Genomic DNA, 19773 nt, shown 5'->3' on the forward strand with positions numbered 1-19773 from the left:
ACTATGCCAAAGCCTTTGACTGTGTGGATCACAATAAACTGTGGAAAATTCTGAAAGAGATGGGAATACCAGGCCACCTGACCTGCTTCTTGAGAAATTTGTATGCAAGTCAGGAAGCAACAGTTAGAACTGGACATGGAACAACAGACTGGTTCCAAATAGGTAAAGGAGTACATCAGGGCTGTATATTGTCACCCTGCTTATTAAACTTCTATGCAGAGTACATCATGAGAAACGCTGGACTGGAAGAAGCACAAGCTGGAATCAAGATTGCCGGGAGAAATATCAATAACCTCAGATATGCAGATGACACCACCCTTATGGCAGAAAGTGAAGAGGACCTAAAAAGCCTCTTTATGAAGGTGAAAGAGGAGAGTTAAAAAGTTGGCTTAAAACTAAACATTCAGGAAATGAAGATCATGGCATCTGGTCCCATCACCTCATGGGAAATAGATGGGGAAACAGTGGAAACAGTGTCAGACTTTATTTTGGGGGGCTCCAAAATCACTGCAGATGGTGACTTCAGCCATGAAATTAAAAGACGCTTACTCCTTGGAAGGAAAGTTATGACCAACCTAGATAGCATATTGAAAAGCAGAGACATTACTTTGCCAACCAAGGTTCATCTAGTCAAGGCTATGGTTTTTCCAGTGGTCATGTATGGATGTGAGAGTTGGACTGTGAAGAAGGCTGAGTGCCGAAGAATTGATGCTTTTGAACTGTGGTGTTAGAGAGGACCCTTGAGAGTCCCTTGGACTGCAAGGAGATCCAACCAGTCCATTCTGAAGGAGATCAGCCCTGGGATTTCTTTGGAAGGAATGATGCTGAAGCTGAAACTCCAGTACTTTGGCCACCTCATGCAAAGAGTTGACTCATTGGAAAAGACTCTGATGCTGGGAGGGATTGGGGGCAGGAGGTAAAGGGGACGACAGAGGATGAGATGGCTGGATGGCATCACTGACTCAATGGACGTGAGTCTGAGTGAACTCAGGGAATTGGTGATGGACAGGGAGGCCTGGCATGCTGCGATTCATGGGGTCACAAAGAGTCGGACATGACTGAGCGACTGAACAGAACTGTACCATTTTTCTTGATTCCACCTATATGTGTTAATATGAAATATTTGTTTTTCTCTTCCTGACTTACTGCAAGACCTGTGTTAAGCCTTTTCCTTTCCTTCTTTCCCCAGGACTCAGATGTGACCTTGCCCACTCACTCACAGGGAACCTAAAGGCTGACTCCGGCTCTGAGACTTTTCAGCTTACCTTTTCCTGGGAGTCTTCATCTAACAGAGGTAAGATCACCTGTCCTTACATAGCTAGGTATGCGCTTGCTACTTAGTGTTTTAAAACTAAAATACATTTTGTTTAGATGCATACGGTAGTCACCACTTATCCATGGTTTTGCTTTGCATATTTTCAGTTACCCTTGGTCAAAACATTAAATGAAAAATTCCAGAAATAAACAGCCCATAAGTTTTGAACTATGCCCTATTCTGAGTAGATGAGGAAGTCTTGCACCGTCGCACTGGGTCCAGCCCATGTAGTGAATTATCCCTTTGTCCTGTGTATCCTGCTAATTGATCATTCAGTAGCCTTTTGGTTTCAGATGACTGTTGGTGATACCACAAGGCTTGTGTGCAAGTCACACTTATGGTGAAGAATCTGCCTCCAATGAAGGAGACGCAAAAGACACAAGTTCAATCCCTGGGTTGAGAAGATCCAGTGGATCTTGGCAACCCACTCGAGTATTCTTGCCTGGGAAATCCCATGGATAGAGGAGCCTGGTGGGCTACAGTCTATGGGGTCACAAAGAGTCGGACTTGACTGAGCACATGAGCCACAGAGAGCCACAGTGCACAATTTGAATGCAACAAAGAGAAATAGTAAAGTACTTCCTTTGAGTGAAAAAAAAGTGAAAGTTCTTGATTTAATGAGGAAAGGAAAAAATGTATCTGAGGTTGCTAAGATTTATGGAATGAATCTTCTATCAGTGAAATTGTAAAGAAGAAAAATGAAATTCATGCTAGTTTTGCTGTTGCAACTCAAACTGCAAAAGTTATGAGCACAGTGCTTGAAGAGTGCTTAGTTGAGATAGAAAAGGCAATAGATTGTACAATAGGTATTTTGAGAGAGAAAGATCACATTTACATAACTTTTACTACAGTAGATTGTTACAGTTGTTCTATTTTATCATTATTTATTGTTAATCTCTTATGGCAATTTATAAATTAAACTGTATCATGGGTATGTATGTATGTATAGGAAAAAACATAATGTATACAGTGTCTGGTACTATCCATGCTCTCAATTGAGCTTCCCTGGTGGCTCAGACAGTAAAGAAACTGCTTCTAATACAGGGGACCTGGGTTCAGTCCCTGGGTTGGGAAAATCCCCTGGAGAAGGGAATGGCTACCCACTCCAGTATTCTTGCTTGGAGAATCCCATGGACCAAAGAGCCTGATGGGCTACAGTCCATGGAGTTGCAGAGTCAGACGTGACTGAGTGACCAGAACTTTCCCTTTTTTTTTTTTTTTTTCATGATCTCAGACATCCACTAGGGGTCTTGTGATGTACCACCTTCAGAAAAGGCAGACTATTGTGTACACAAGTAGAAGTGCTGTAAAGAACAGCAAGGGACTGATTAACCCAAATTAAGGTAAATGTGTACTTGGAGGTGGGGGGAGGAATGTGGTTAAGGAGCGATGTACAAGTGGCCTCTCAAGAGTGGGCAATGATCTGCTTCTTAACCAGGATATACATACATGGATCTTTACTATTTCTCAAACTGTACAGTTTTATACTTTCTAGATGTTTGACATATTTTACAATAAAAACCGTTGAGTAAGTTATAATATTCTGGAACTATCTCAGTGGTTAGAAGACATACTAGTGAATTTATACAGAAGCCAGCCCATCATTTTGACCTCCGTATCCTTTGGCATATTCCCCAAAGTCAGGTGAGGATAGGGAGATAGTAAAGGGAAAAAAACCCCTAACCTAAGAAAAGGCAGGCCACTAGAATCTGACCTTCTCCCCTTACGCCAGAGCTGTGCTTCATTGGACAATAAAGCTCAGCTGCTGCTTTCATGGAACATGAAGATTGGTGGGACAAAGAAACAAGTAAATTTAGGTTCTGCAGGTGGGGAAATGGAGCACACAGAAGGGATCTCGACCTACTAATCATAATGTGAAAATAAGATAGTACCATATATTTTATAGTGTGTATTATTTTTAAGGGAATTTTTCTACTTTGGGGCTTAAATAGAAGGCTATAGAAATTCTATCTTAAAAAATATGAATAAAGGATCATTCTTGCCTCTTTCTTGTCTCCCACCTCCAACCCTCCTGCACATCTACCTCCGTTACAGTATTTTGCACACTCTATTGCATCCGTTCACGTGTTTGCCTCTACCATAGATCATAGCCTCTCGAGGGCTGGGCTCTGTCTTACCTTTGTGTCTGATGTACTTGACTCAGGCACTGCTATTTTTCAAGGACTGAGAATCAAGGCTCTCTTATCACGTCCTCTCCCTGCCTGCAGCCCCTTTGGCCCCTTTAGTCTCTTTTGTACCACTGTCCCTTGCTTAATGAAACTCCAGACACTCTGGACCCCTTCCTGTGCCTCAGTCATGCTGAGCTCATTCTCACCCCAGAGCCTTTGCACATGCTGTTGTCTCTTCCTTGAGGGTTCTTGCCTCAATTTGTTCTTCTTACTCAGGTCTTGGCTTAAATGATGCCCTTTGAGAGAGGTCTTCCACAACCACTGTATTAATTCTACCTTTTTCTCTGTCTTCTCGCCTGTCCCCTCCATCCTATTAACCTTGACTTATTTTCTCCAGAGCATTTTCACTACCTGAAATTTGCTTAGTTATTTACTTGTCTATTTGTTGTCTCTCTTCTCCATTACAGCAGGGCTCTTCATTTGTGTGTATGTTTGTTTTTCTTGTTTGTTTTTGTGTTATATCTCTAGTAGCTAAACTATTGCCTGGCCTACAGTAAGCACTCAATCCAGTTTTTGAATAAGTAAATTAATGGATGGTACTGTGTTAAGTATTTATATAACTGAGATGCATAACTGCATCTTGAAGAATTTAGTAATGAACAAAGTTGACTCAAGATTAGTGTGCTAATATAGTATCTAACACATAGCAGGCACTCAATAAATATTTATCCAATGAATAAATATAAAGAATATGTAAAGGATTCTTGAAAATCAATTTTAAAATCCCACAAACCAATATATAAGCTGGCAAAGGAAAAACTCCTAGAAGTAATGGGTTTAGCAGAGTTGCAGGATTTGAGGTCAATATATAAAAATCAATTTTATTTCTGTATATTAGCAATTGAAAAGCAATCTTTTTTATTTTTTAAAAAATTTAGTATATTTCCCCTTTTTCTTTCTTTTTAAAATCAGAGTATAACTGCTTTACAATATTGCATAGTTTCTGCTATACATTGAAAGTCAATCAGCTGTGTGTATACATATATTCCCTCCCTCCCACCCCCACCCCCATTCTACCCTCTAGGTCATCACATAGCACGGAGCTGAACTTTAACACATATATTTTAAAATATTTTTAAATTGAAGTATAGTTGATTTGCAATGTGTAAATTTCTGATATCCAGCAAAGTGACTCAGTTATACACATATATGCATTCTTTTTTATATTCTTTTACTTTATGGTTTATCCCAGGATATTGAATATAGTAAGCTTCCCTCATGGCTCAGATAGTAGAGAACCTGCCTATAATAAAGGAGACGTGGGTCTGATCCCTGGGTCAGGAAGATCCCCTGGAGAAGGAAAATGGCTAACCATTCCAATATTCCTGCCTGAAGAGTTCCATGGACCGAGGAGCCTGGCAGGCTACAGTCAATGGGGTCACAAAGGGTCGGACATGACTGAAGCAACTGAGCAGGTGCAAACTACACCCCAAAATAGAATGTGTGTGCATGCTCAGTCACTTCAATCATGTCCAACCTCATGGACTGTAGCCCACCAGGCTCCTCTGTCCATGGGATTCTCCAGGCAAGAATACTGGAGTGGGTTGCCATGCCTTCCTCCAGATGATCTTCCTGACCCACGGATCCAAATGGGGTCTCATGCATTGGCAGGCAGGTTCTTTACCACTAGTGCCACCTGGGAAGCCCTCCAAAAAAGAATACTTTGGTATAAATCTAACAAAATATGTGTAGGATTCGTATGTTAAAAACTGGAAAACACTGATAAAATAAACAATGAACTATATATATTAAAAGACACATAGCCTTGGGATAAACCATAATGGAAAAGAATATAGAAAAGAATGTGTACAATTTCCCTGGTGGCTCAGTGACAAAGAATCTGCCTGCCAAGGTAAGAGACATGAGTTTGATCCCTGGTCCGGGAAAATCCCACATGCCGCAGAGCAACTAAAGCCATGTGCCACAACCATTGAGCCTGTGCTCTAGAGCCTGGGAATCGCAACTACTGAGCCCTCAGGCTGCAACTGCTGAAGCTCACACACCCTAGAGCCCGTGCTCTGCAACAAGAGAAGGCCCCTCAGTGAGAACTCACGCACTGCAACTAGAGAGCATCCCCAGGCCCACTCACCGCAACTAGAGAGAAGCCCAGGCAGCAAGGAAGACCCAGCACAGCCATAAATAAATGAATATTATAAAAAAGAATCTGTATATGTATAAAATTGAGTCACTTTGCTGTAGAGCAGATATCAATATGACATTATAAATAAATTATACTTCAATAAAAAAAATTTTTGCTTTTTAGTTTATATTGTGGTATAAGCAATTAAAAATGTTGTGATAGTTTCAGGTGAACAGCAAAGGGACTCAGCCATATACATACATGTATCCATTCTCCCCCAAACTCCCCTGCCATCCAGGCTGCCACAAACATTGAGCAGAGTTCCATGTGCTATATGTACAGTAGGTCCTTGTTATTATTCATTTTAAATATAACAGTGTGTACATGATCATCCCAAACTCTGTAACTATCCTTTCCCCCCATTCCCATCCCCACAACCATAAATTCATTCTCTAAGTCTGTGAGTCTCTTTCTGAAAAAAAAAATTTTTTTTAAAGACGGATAGGCATGTTCATTGTTAAAATGTCAGTTTTTCCCCAAATTAATCTATAGATCTGACATAATCCTAATCAAAATCTCAGCAGAATTTTTTGTAGATATCAATAAACTGATTCTAAAACTGATATGAGAGGCAAAGGAATTAGATTAGTCAATACAACTTTGCAAAAGAGGAGCCAATTTGAAGAGTCATGCCATCTGATTTTGAGAATTACTATAAATCTCCAGTAATCAAGACAGTGTGGTATTGACAAAAGGAAAGACCTATAGATCAATGAAACAGAACAGAGAACCTAGAAATTGACCCACATATATATATGTGGGTCATAGATTTTTGACAAAGATACTAAATAGTCTTTTCAACAAAATAGTGCTAGAACAACTGGACATCCATAAGTGCAAAAAAAAAAAAAGAAAAACACAAAAAAACCAAACCAACAACAACCTTCAACTCATATCCTTTATTGTATATAACAATTACCTAAAATGCATTATAGATGCACCATAGACCTAACGGTAAAACCTAAAAATATAAAACTTCTAGAAGATAAAATTGAAAAATCCTTGTAACCTTGAGTTAAACAAAGATTTCTTTGCTTAACCTTGGTTTTAATCTTGGGTTAAGCAAAAGATATGTTACCTGAAACACAATCCATAAAAAACAAACTGATGAACTTGACTTCATCAAAATTTAAAACTTGTGCTCTGTAAAAGACACTTCAGAGTGTGAGAAGACAAGTCACAGACTGGGAGAAAATGTTTGCAAATCATATATATCCAACAAAGGACTTGTATCTATGATATATAAGAGTTTACAAAACTCAATAATAAGAGAACAAAACCCAGCTTTTTAAAAAAGACCTGGTAAGAGTTTATTTAGATACAACTGACAAGAAAATTTGCAAAACCCAGTTTTTTACATGGGCAGAAGATTTGCACCAACACTTTACCAAAGAGAATATATGGAGAGAAAGTATCACATGAAAAGATGCTTCTCACTATTACTCATTAGAGAAATATAAATGAAAACTACAATGAAATACAATTTTACATCTACCAGATTGTAAATATGTTTTTACAACTCCAAGTGGTGTGGAAGATGCAGAAAAATGAAACTTCTCATGGCCTATTGATAGGAGTATAAATCTGAATGGTTTCTTTAGCAGGCAATTTGGCATTTATCTAGCTGGGTTGAAGACTCACATACCCCCATGACCCAGTAATTCCACTCCTAGAATGAGAAAATTTTGAACATGTACACAAAGAAAATAATGTGTACAAGAATGTCATAGGAACAGCAGAAAATGTAGAAAAATGTCCATCACAGGTGAACAGACAAACTGTGGTTTATTGCTACATTGTCAAACAATATAGCAAGGGTTAGCAGACTATGCAGCCCATGAGCCAAATCCAGCCCAACACTCTTTGTGTAAATAAACCTTTATTGAAACCCAGCCACCCGCAGTCCTTGATGTACTGTCTATGAATGCTTTCCTGCTACAATGACATCATTGGGTAGTTGCAACAGAAACTACATAGCCCACAAAGCCCAAAATATTGACTGTTTTTTACAAGAAAGCAACACCAATAAATGAATCAGAGGTGTGTATTAGTGTTCAACCCAGAGAAACAAACCATCAGTCAGGGTTCAACCAAAGGGAAAAACCAGTGGGAGATAGATGGTAAGAGGTTTATTGAAAGTAATTGGCTTACATGATTGCAGACTTGGCTAGTTTAAGTCCAAAATCCACAGGATAGGCCATCAGGAAGGGCAATCTGGAACTGTCAAGCAGGAGGTGAAGCTGCTGTCCACAGGATAATTTTTTTCTTCTTCAGAGAAGCCTCAGCTCTGCTCTTGATACCTTTCAACTGATTGAATCTTGTTCATCCAAATTATGTAGGATGATCTCCCTTACTTGAAGTCAACTGGTCAAGGGCTTTAATCACATCTACAGAATACATTCACAATAATACCTAGATTAGCATTTCATTGAATGACTGGACACTATAGTCAAGTTGACAAATAAAACTGACCATCACATGTATTAATAAAGATAGATCTTGTAAATATAATACTGAACAACAACAAGTTACAAAATGATATGTGTGGTATGGTAACTTTTATATAAAACTTAAAATAATCATAGGAATTTAATGCCATTGATTGATACATGTCTGTGTAAAACTATGTGGAACACTGATAAACAGCTACTTTATGATACTGTTTGACATTGGGGAGGAAGAAAAGGAGTAGAATTGAGGGTGGGTATACTGAATCTGTAAATTTTTTTTTTATGGCAAGAGACTCCAAAGCAAGGGAGGCACGTAGGAATTTTATTAAGCTTGACCCTTTATTACAATTTTAAAAATATATCACTGTTAACACTTGTATGTGTGTTTGTAATTCTACACAATCATTACATTTTTAAAAATTCATAATGATTGGGCTTCCCTGGTGGCTCAGTGGTAAAGAATCCACCTACCAGTGCAGGAGACACAGGTTTGACCTCTGATCTGGGAAGATCCCACATGCCACAGAGCACAAGGCCAGGCGCCACAACTTTTGAGACTGTGCTCTAGAGCCTGGTAGTCGCAAATACTGAGCTCATGTGCCGAAACTACTGAGGCCTGAACACCCTGGAGACCATGCTCTGCAACAAGAGAAGACACTGCAATGAGAAGCCCAAGCATCACAACCTGAGAGCAGCTTCTGCTCTCCACAGATAGAGAAAGCCCACACAGCAGCGAAGACCCAACACGGCTGATAAATAAATACATAAACTTAAAAAAAATTGTAGTGATTGCCCTCCTTCGGACAAACCTAAAAAGCACGTTCACACTGGGCAGTCAACTTTGAATCAGAACCACCCTGGAAAGGATCAGAGAGTAGAAGCTTCTTTTTTTTCCCCCTAAATTCCAAACCCCTCTTTGGAAGCTACATCAGACTTTTTTTTCAGGAATCTGTATTTCAGGAACTGAGCCTCACATCCTGGGAGCCAAGTGTGGAAATTCAGTGTTCACTGTGCTGCAGCCTGTGTGCAGAGGAGAGCAGGGAGCAAGGTGTGAGTTATTCTTACTGGAGCCCTGACCTTGACTGACCTCCACGGTGTCAAGCTCTGTAGCCAAACGGAACTCCTGACTTAAGGAGCTAGAGATAAAGAGGCAGGTGGCCGGTCACATGGCACGTGGCTGCTGATGGAATGAGACTTGTCAGACTTCCCAGGGGGCTCTTACCAGGGTCCGCATGTGTGTTCACACACTAAGAAACAGCATTGAGCATGCTTCCTGAAGAAAGTCAGATGACTTCTGACTTAAGAGGTATTAAGCCTGGATTCAGAGGTGGCAACCTTCAGTATGCCTGTAGAAATCAATCAATTGACATTTCCTACAGCAAAGCAACATAACTCTTTTTGCAAAAAATTAACTTTTTTATGATTTGGAAAAGTACATGTTCTTTGTGAAAATTTAGAATATCTGAAAAGCTAGAAGAAAACAAAAATTCCCCTATGTAGAGTTATTAGTGGTTATCATCTATTCTTTTCTTTGTCATATATATTTTTTTCCTATAGTTAATTCATCTTTTTAGCAATGGTTATTGAGTACCTACTGTGTACCAGGCTTTATTCTAGAGATATATGAATAAACAAAACAGAACATCAAGTTTCCTACCTTATGAAGCTCACAATGAGGAAGGTAAACCAATCATGGAAAAGTAAACACATAAATATGGAAGATAAATTTAGATCATATGTGCTATAGTGGAAAAAACAATACCTAAAAATACTGGAGACTTACAATGTATTGTTCTAAGCCCTTCACCTCATATAATATTAATACATTGAGTAAAGCTGGCGTGTTGGGGGGGGGTGTGCGCATGTGTATGTGTTTTAGATGGAAGATCATTACCATAAATCTTTCTGTTCAGTGGTCAGGGAAGTCTTCTTGCAGGAAATGACACAGGAGTCAAGGTTTGTGTGAAGGGAAGAAGACAACCAGAGAAGATGCAGGTTAAGGGCTTCCCTGGCAGAAGGCACAGCAAGTTTAAGTTCCTTGAGTACAAAATAGTTTTAGCATGTTCATGAAACAGAAGGCAAAAGACAAGCATAGCTGAAACTTTGGGGCGCAAGGGGCAGAGTGGTCTGCAATGACACTAAAGATGTATGTTTTGTGATTAGGCCATGTAGGATCTTGAGGGCCACAGTAAAGAGTTTAACTTTTATTCTAAGACGTTACAGAGCCTTTAGATTTTAAGCAGCAGAGAGACAAGATCTGATTTCCACTGGTTTAGAGATCATGCTGCACGGTGTTTGGCAAATGAATTTTAAGAATGTAAACCAGAATCTGGAAGACGAGTTGGAAGTTTCCTGAGGTCATCCAAGTGAAAGGCGATGGCCCATTGGACCAGGCTAACAGCAGAATAGATGAAAAGAAGTGGGGGAAAGTTAGGATTCTATTGAAGTGACACTGTTTTTGTAGTTTTATGTAGGCCCTGTTCATTTTCCTTCATTTTAGAAAATAAAAAGGATTTAGAAAATTCTTCTAAAACAGAATTTTAAAATATATCAGCCACACTTCAGGAGACCCAAATTGGAAAACAAGCAGGGAAGCCTAAGAATGGTAGATCCTGTTATTGTTTTGAGGGAGAGGGTGGGGTGATTTGGGAGAATGGCATTGAAATATGTATAATATCATATAAGAAACAAATCGCCAGTCCAGGTTCGATGCAGGATACAGGATGCTTGGGGCTGGTGCACTGGGATGACCCAGAGGGATGGTACAGGGAGGGAGGTGGGAGGGGAATTCAGGATTGGGAACACGTGTACACCTGTGGCGGATGCATATTGATGTTGGCAAAACCAATACAATATTGTAAAGTAAATAAATAATATAATAATTAAAAAATAAAACAAACAAACAAAAAAACTGAACATTCAAAAAATGAAAAAAAAAAAAAAAAAGAATGGTAGATCCTAAGAAGATGGAAGGCTAACCCTGGACTGTGACTGGAGGCTCCAGGGAACTCTTGAGTACAGCAGATCCAGGCAATGTTTTTTCCAGCTGTTTCATTCTCTCCTCATCCCACCTCTGTCTTCACACTCTCACTTAAGTATAATTAAAGGCCTGAACTTTTGCCACAGCTGCGACTCATGGAAAAATTGACACCACTCACTGACACAGTGCCTGTGCCTGATTTACCAACATCCTACAGTTGGAATTTGAAACTTGGGAGCCCTCTTTGCTAAAACCCTGCCCACAATGCAAAGTTGAAGGCAGTTGCAAATGGGGTTTTACCAAAGGCTGTGGAGCCCATATTTTTGATTGCTATACAAAGTCACTCTCTAATACTTCTTCTTCCCCCGAGAGCCTGCCCTTTACTATAAAGAGTGACAGTGCCAGATATTTTCCCTAGCCTCCCTTGAGCCCGGCTTCCCTGGTTGCTCAGCTGGTAAAGAATCTGCCTGCAATGCAGGAGACCCCGGTTTGATTCCTGGGTCAGGAAGATCCCCTGGAGAAGGGATAGGCTTCCCACTTTAGTATTCTTGGGCTTCTCTGATAGCTCAGATGGTAAAGAATCCTCTGGAGAAGGGATAGGCTATCCACTCAAGTATTCTTGGGCTTCCCTGGTAGCTCAGACGGTAAATAATCCACCTGTAATGCAAGAGACCTGGGTTCGATCCCTGGGTTGGGAAGATCCCCTGAAGGAGGGCATGGCAACCCAACCCAGTATTCTTGCCTGGAGAATCAAATTGACAGAGGAGCCTGGTGGGCTACAGTCCAAGGGGTTGCAAAGAGTTGGACATGACTGAGCAACTCAACAACAGCACATCCCTTGCAGCCAGACCTCAAATCTAAGAGTATTGTCTTGGTTCTCAGATTTACTCCCTGATGACTCCAGGATGGCTGCCTCCATTTTCTAACTAGAGTTTCCTACAGTCTAGATTTATCTGACTGAATTTCTTATGATGTCATTTAATGTGGCCCTCTGTTCTCTGTATTTCCTATAAAACAATAGTTGTAAACCTCAACACATATAAACCTTGCAACAACCCAATGAGGCAGGGCTATTAAATGTCCCCATTTTACAGAGGAATAATCGGCTAAGGCATAGAAAATTTCTGTACTAGAGGTCACGTGGCCAGAATTTGCATCTAAGCAGATGCTTCTAACCTCTGTGCTGCACACAAGGAAATATATAAGCAAGACATTCATGCATCTCACTTTACTTGAACATTCTCCAGGAGCAGATGATTGGTTGGCTTGCAAGCCTAGAAATCAATTAAGTCAATTAGCAGCAGCTAGTGAGCATCTACAGCATGTCTGGGCTAAGCTGTGGGATGCAAAGAGTGACAAGATGATGTTGAAGATGATGATAGCTGCCCTACTGAGCACTTCCTGTGTACCAGACCCCGGGCTCAGTGCTATGACTACAGCAGTGATCATCACAGTCAAAACGAGTTTCATTATGTATCAGTCTTGTGAGAGAAGAACCACAGTGTGTTAAGTGCTATAATGGGGATTGTTGAGAGCTGTGTAAGTCCAATCCAATGGTCACTAGCCCCATGGGGCTATTTCATTTTAAATTAATGACAATTAAATAACATTTAAAATTCAATCTGTCAGTCTCTGTAGCCGCTTTTAAAATGCTCAATAACCACTTGTGGCTAGCGACTACCTATTGGATATCACAGATTACAGAATGGAATCATTGCGCTAAGTTCTATGGGACAGTGCTGATTTAGATAATTGGGAAAGCACGGGGAAGAAACACCACCCTGTCTGGACTTGGAGGTGAGGTGAGGGGTGAGGGAAGGGGTCCCAAACACCTGATATTATATTTAAGCTGAGACTTGAAGAATGAGTAATTTTAGTCCTTACTGCACTCCTATCAGATGTCTTTGTTGTTGTGTAGTCACTAAGTCATATCTGACTCTCTGCAACCCCATGTACTGTAGCCCACTAGGCTCCTCTTGTTCAGGCAAGAATACTGGAGTGGGTGTCCATTTCCTTCCCCAGGGATCTTCTCAACCCAGGGATTGAACCCACAACTCCCACATCTCCTGCACTGCAGGCGGATTCTTTACTGCTGAGCCATCAGGCACGTCTTATATACCTGTTTAATGAATGAGGAAATGGACTTTGAAAATTTACAAAATTTGCCCAAAGTCTCAAGAAAAAATGCGAGCAGGAACATTTGATCCCAGATCTATAAAAAGAAAAAGAAAGTGACGTTGCTCAGTCAGGTCTGACTTTGAGACTCCATGGACTATAGCCTACCAGACTCCTCTGTCCATGAAATTTTCCAGGCAAGAGTACTGAAGTGGGTTGACATCTCCTTCTCCAGGGGATTTTCCCAACCCAGCGATTGAACGTGGGTCTCCCTCATTGCAGGCAGACACTTTACCATCTGAGTCACCAGGGGAGCCCAGATTTATCTGTCTGCTCAAAACACTAATGCTTGAAATGCTAATTCTAGAAGTAGAGGAACCCTGGGCAAAAGAGACCTCTTTTAGAATAAAGGGGTGATATCTTCACAAATATTGATTGAACACTTTGTGCTGTATTTCAAAGCTCTGTAGGCACTAATGTCAGGTGAGCAGTTTACAAAAACTGGGGCCTCTCACTACATGGAGTTTGTCATCTTATTGTGGAATGAGTGCAGAAAAGTGAGTGTACTCTAAGTGCTAAGGGAATCCCAAAGGGTAGTGATGGCTTCCTGTGAAGACTCTTTGGAAAGAGAAAGAGTTCAAGGGATCTTGAAAGACACATGGGATGTGACTGTTGGAGCATTCCAGAATAGAGGAAAGGCTTGTGGGAAAGCATAGGGTAAGGCGTACAATGCCAGTGCCAAGACTACAGGTAATACCTCCACCAGGTTAGAGATTTATTAAGATGAGATAACTCAGTCCTTTCTGCAGACATGGAACTTCATTGAAAATTCTTCTTGAACAACATTTATAGGTATGTCTATGAACTGATCAATTCAGGGGCAGGCCCAAGACTTCACTAATTTCTGCCTGAGCTCTGAGAGCATCAAAGATATCACAGCAGAATCTGTCTCTTTCCATTAGGAAAGTCTTTGGGAACATGCAAGAAAGGTTTGGAGGGTGATTCATCTCTGTTTTCAGAAAAATTGTGGTGCTTCCCCGGTCTCTCACCCCCATCTTCAAACCCTCAAATGGACACCAGCTCCAGAGAGGGAAGGACATTTAATCATAGGGTGCAAAATTAATTTGGGGAATTTTGTATTATGTGTTTATTTATTTCTTTGGCTGTTCCAGGTCTTAGTTGCGGCATGTGGGATCTATTAATAATTCCCCAAGAAAGAGAAAGAAAGAAAGTGAAGTCGCTCAGTTGTGTCCAACTCTTTGCGACCCTGTGGACTGTAGCCTCCCAGGCTTCTCCTTCCATGGGATTCTCCAGGCAAGAATACTGTGGAGTGGGTTACCATTTCCTTCTCCAGGGGATCTTCCCGACCCAGCGATCAAACCCAGGTCTCCCACACTGGAGGCAGACGCTTTAACCTCTGAGCCACCAGGGAAGCCCTAATAATTCCCCAACCAGGGATCAAACCTGGACCCTCTGTATTGTGATCGTGGACGGGATCTTAGCCCCTGGACCACCAGGGAAGTCCAGGGAATTTTAAATCAGTATACTACTATGCACATCACTTTATGGGAAAAACAATCCAATTAACAAAAAAATATTAATTGACTTGTGAATGGTATAGATATGATATATTAGTGCCATACAAACATTTTATATAGTAGCGTTCACTGTTCACAAACTGTCTATTGTTCCATTTTTTGTCTTAAATTATTTCATGTATATTTTTTTGCACTTCAATATAGTCCAAATAGGGCTTCCCTATTTGGGAAGCTCAGGCAGTAAAGAATCTGCCTGCAATGGGGGAGACCTGGGTTCAATCCCTGGGTTGGGAAGATCCCCTGGAGGAGGGGATGACAACCCATTCCAGAATTTTTGCCTGGAGAACCAAAGTGACAGAGGAGCCTGGCGAGCTACATTCCATGGGATTGCAAAGAGTCAGACGCTACTGAGAAACTAAGCACAGCACCGAATAGTCCAAATAATATTTCCTTTTGGAGATAGTCTATAACATAGTCAGTCTTCAATTGTTAACTGTTGAATTTATTTCCTGCCACTATTAATATCAGTGCACTGAATAGTTTTGTACAATCATTGTTTAAGCTATATAATGTTTTAGAATATATTCCCAAAAGTAGGATGTCTGGGACATAGGTAATAATAATTGCATATTTCTTGTTAGCTGCTCTCTAAAAAGACTCTGCCAGTGTTCATTTGGTGTATTTATTCCCTCAAAGTGTCATCAACATTAGGTTTTGAATTATTCCTTTGCTTTCAATAATTTAAGGGATTTGGAGTCATGGAAAATCTCAGCCCTGTTAGCAACTTGACTTATCCTTTCTGCCTCAACTGCTTCATTGTGGAACATAAATAATACGACTACTTTTCTGGATTGGGATTGAATGAGATAGTTCAGATGAAGCAGCTGGCACAGTACATAGGTAGCCAGTGTCTACTCCACGTGCCTTAGGGAATTGGAGGTACCTTAGAGCTAAGAGTTGGACACGACTGAGCGACTTCACTTTCACTTTTCACTTTCATGCATTGGAGAAGGAAATGGCAGCCCACTCCGGTATTCTTGCCTGGAGAATCCCAGGGAAGGGGGAGCCTGCTGGGCTGCCATCTATGGGGTGGCACAGAGTCGAACACGACTGAAGTGATAGCAGCAGCAGCAGTAGTAGAGCTCTCAGTCTGCATTTTCCTTTAACTGCTGCTGAGGTTATGCATTATGGGGGGTAATTATATATCATGGGAATACCCCTAGAATATTTAAGACCCCCAGTCTCCTCCTGTGCTCGTGCTAAATTACTTCAGTCGTGTCTGACTCTTGGCGACTTTTTGTGACCCTATGGACTATAGCCTGTGAGGCTTCTCTGTCCATGGGATTCTTCAGGCAAGAATACTGGAGTGGGTTCCAATTTCCTTCCTACTCTTCACCGTCTCCTCTGTCTCACAGGATGCTTCAGTCTTGAACTAGAGTCCTTTCTATCATCCTTTCTTTGTTTGCCACCTGGTTCAAGGTGATGTTTGCTATCACCATGGCATCCAGACTTGATGTCCAGTGTTAACAGGATATAGCCTAGCATCTTCCTTACAAACCCAGAGTCCCAGACTTACAGACTGTCTGAGTTTAAAAGAAGCCACAATGGTTATTATCCAACTTTCCCTTGGGTGCTCGACAGTTTCCAATCAGCGGAAATGGTCTTCTTAAAATTGATTAAATGATGCCAATTGGATAAATGGGCTTCCCTGGTGGCTCAGTGGTAAAGAATCTGCCTGCAATGCAGGAGACCTGGGTTCAATCCCTGGGTCAGGAAGATCCCTTGGAGGAGGGCATGGCAACAAATTCCAATATTCTTGCCTGGAGAATTCCATGGACAGAGGAGCCTGGCAGGCTACAGTCCATAGGGTCACAAAGAGTTGGATGCGACTGAAGCAACTGAGCAGTAGCAGCATTGGATAAATACTATGATGAATTTAAGGTGAGGCTAGAATTTGGTCTCTCTATTCTTGGCCCTCCAGGCAACACAGCATTCTCATCCACTATAGTCAATTCTCAAATAAATTATATTATCACTTAGACAATTTGTGAAACATCTTTGAGAAACATTTTAAGTTCTGAATGTCATAATTAAACAGGATAGGGAGCAGTCTTCTGTTGATAGAACCCAGTATTTTATTTAATTGATTTTTTCCTATATAGTTTATATAGTTATGAAACATCTAAAGTCTACTTCCTTCTGGTTAATAGATGGTGTCTAAAACCAATAAAACAAGAAATAGAGATGAGTATATTATAAAAATGGAAACTATTACAAAAATAAGAAACACAAAAATTGGGAGGCAAAAATAGGAGAGGATGTGGGAGTTAGATTAAGAAAAGCAGAACTGTATTATTTAATGTTAAAAAGAGAGTCAGATGAAGAACAAAAACCCAGAAACTTAAAAATGGTATTCTCTAGAACTAGAGGTTGGATGGTGAGTAGGAAGGAAAATCTTACTTTTAACTTTAAACTCTTATATGGTTTGAAATTTTTTGACATATGTATGTTGCTTTTTCCTTTTTAAAAACTGCTTTATTGAGATTAATTTACATACCATTCCATTCACCCACTTAAAGTGTGCAATTCAGTGTTTTCCAGCATATTCACATCACATCACTGCCTTCCACTTCAGAACATTCTCATCATCTGCCCCTAAATCTGCCACCTAAATCTATTTTACCTGTTGCCTGGTAGCTCAGATGGTAAAAGACTCGTCCTGCAATGTGGGAGATCTAGGTTCTATCCCTGGTTTGGGAAGATTCCCTGGAGGGGGGAATGGCTACCCAATCCACTGCACTGGCCTGGAGAGTTCCATGGACAGAGGAGCCTGGCAGGTCACAAAGAGTCAGACATGACTGAACAACTTTCACTTTCACTTTCAGATCTATTACCTATTAGCACTCATGCCTCATTCCCCCAGGAAGTCCTTCTCTCCCTAGCTCTAGAGAACCCCTAATCTATTTTCAGTCTCTATAGATTTGCTCACTTTGAATATTTAATATAAATGAACTCAAACAACTTATGGACTTATATCTGGCTTTTTTTCAGTTAGTGTAATGTTTTCAAAGTTCATCCATGTAATAGCAAGTACCAGTACTTCACTCTTTTTTATTGCTGAATAATATTCCATTGTTTGGATATACCACATTTGTTTATCAATTCATCAGTTAATGGAGAGTTGGATTGTTTTTATGAATTTTCCTGTGGATGGATGTTTTCGTTTCTCTTGGGCATATACCTGGCAGTGAAATTGCTGAGTTATATGGTAACTATGTTTTGAGGAACTGTCAGAGCATTTTCTAAAGTAATTGCATCATTTTATATTCCCACCAGCAACATGGGAGGTTCACTTCTCCACATCTTCACCAATAGTTGCTATGATATCTTTCTAATTTTAGCCATCTTAGTGGGCCTGAAGTGGCATTTCATTGTGGTTGTGATTTACATTTTCCTAATAGCTAATAATATTGATATCTTTTCATATTCTTACTGGCTGTTTTTATTTCTTTGGAGAAATGTCTATTCATTTCCTTTCCCCAATGCACATGTTATTTTCACCATTAAAAAAAGTATAAACTATCTTAATGCCTAGTAAGCAAATACTAAATGTTTAAGATGATAGTCTCTGAATGAAAAATTGAGCTATTTCTTTTTTCTTTTCCATTTTTTTCTAAAATTTAAAAACAAACTTTTAATCATCAAGTATTACTGTTTCCTTTTTATTTATCTTTTTCTGATTTAAAAAAGTAACACAAGGAATTTTTTTTAAAGAGACACAATATTAATCTAAAAGCAATAATAGCTAATATTTTAGCAGATTTTCCTTCAAGATATTTTACTAGACCTTCTATACTTTTTGAGGTTGTAGTATATGTGCAAATTTAAATTATGCCTTTTGTTTTTATTCTAATGTAGTAAAAAAAAAAAAAAAAAAAAAACCCTGCATGTTAAACAAAGTTCTTTAGCCATTTCTTTTGAGAGTTTCTAAAGAAAATGCCACTATATCTTTTGGTGTGCAGAATGGTCATGAAAGAGGGCTCCTTTCTCACATTTGTTGCTTTAAAATTGAAAAACAGTGAAAGTGAAAGTTGCTCAGTCATGTCCAACTCTTTGTGACCCCATGGACTAGTCCATGGAATTCTCCAGGCCAGAATACTGGAGTGGGTAGCCTTTCCCTTCTCCAGGGGATCTTCCCAACTCAGGGATCAAACCTTTAAAATTAAGGGGAAAAATTAGGTCGCATACGTATATACTGTCCCTTAACCTGTGGAAAACACAAACCCAGTAGAACTTGGAGAGGACATAGCCTGGTCCTTTACTTCCGTCTGATGCTCTCTCCCCACTTAAAACAGGAAAAAAAAGAAAGGAGTCTTGTGCAGTAGGAAGAAGCTGGGCTGCTCTCCAACCTCTTCTAACTTATATCTTCATGGTGTGGCTTTGCCTTTGGTTTAAAGTATTTGCAAATCCCCATGATACCACCAATTCCTGTATTCTTCCTTACACAGTATTTGTACTAAAAAAAAGCATGCTTTTCTTGTTTTCCCCATCCTCTCTTTCCCTCATTACAACTCTTTCTCCTGAAATCACTCATGCCATTAGGACAGGCTGACTGCAGATAGAGCTATAACTTAATGTTTCTTCTCATCCTTTTTTTTTTTCCTCCCAAAGCCTCCAGTGTTGCCAATTGCAGCCACTTCAAATGGAATCTGATTGCACAGATTCCATTTCCTCCCATGATGATGGAATCAATAGCCCTCTCCTCCTGGTAAGAGCTTGGGAAAGGTACTTTTTATTCACTTGCCTCAAGTGTTCAATTTTCTGTAACAGTATAGGCTGTTGACTCTTTATGTTCCCATGTATGTCCACAAACACTTCTTGGACCACAATACCATCCCAAACTACACACATATAACAGGCTGCTTCTTGTCTAAAAATGTAGGGAAAACACCAGGACACAAGCATAAGAGAATAAATCTGACTACCAACAACTCTCCCCACGTCTCCAATCACAGCTGTGCAAAAATGAACTTAAGGTGAATGATT

General features: G+C 40.1%; 1 long non-coding RNA gene across 1 annotated transcript in view; it reads left to right on the forward strand.

Annotated features, from left to right (window-relative positions):
* Positions 1-19490, forward strand: part of LOC132345955 (uncharacterized) — a 122052-nt gene extending 102562 nt beyond the window's left edge. The window contains exons 2-3 of the long non-coding RNA XR_009495572.1: positions 1190-1294; positions 19399-19490. This is a non-coding gene — a long non-coding RNA (uncharacterized lncRNA). The remainder of the gene's footprint in view (positions 1-1189; positions 1295-19398) is intronic.
* Positions 19491-19773: the final 283 nt, after the last annotated feature.

The sequence above is a fragment of the Bos taurus genome, chromosome 8, assembly GCF_002263795.3.
Source record: "Bos taurus isolate L1 Dominette 01449 registration number 42190680 breed Hereford chromosome 8, ARS-UCD2.0, whole genome shotgun sequence".
NCBI lineage: Eukaryota > Metazoa > Chordata > Mammalia > Artiodactyla > Bovidae > Bos > Bos taurus.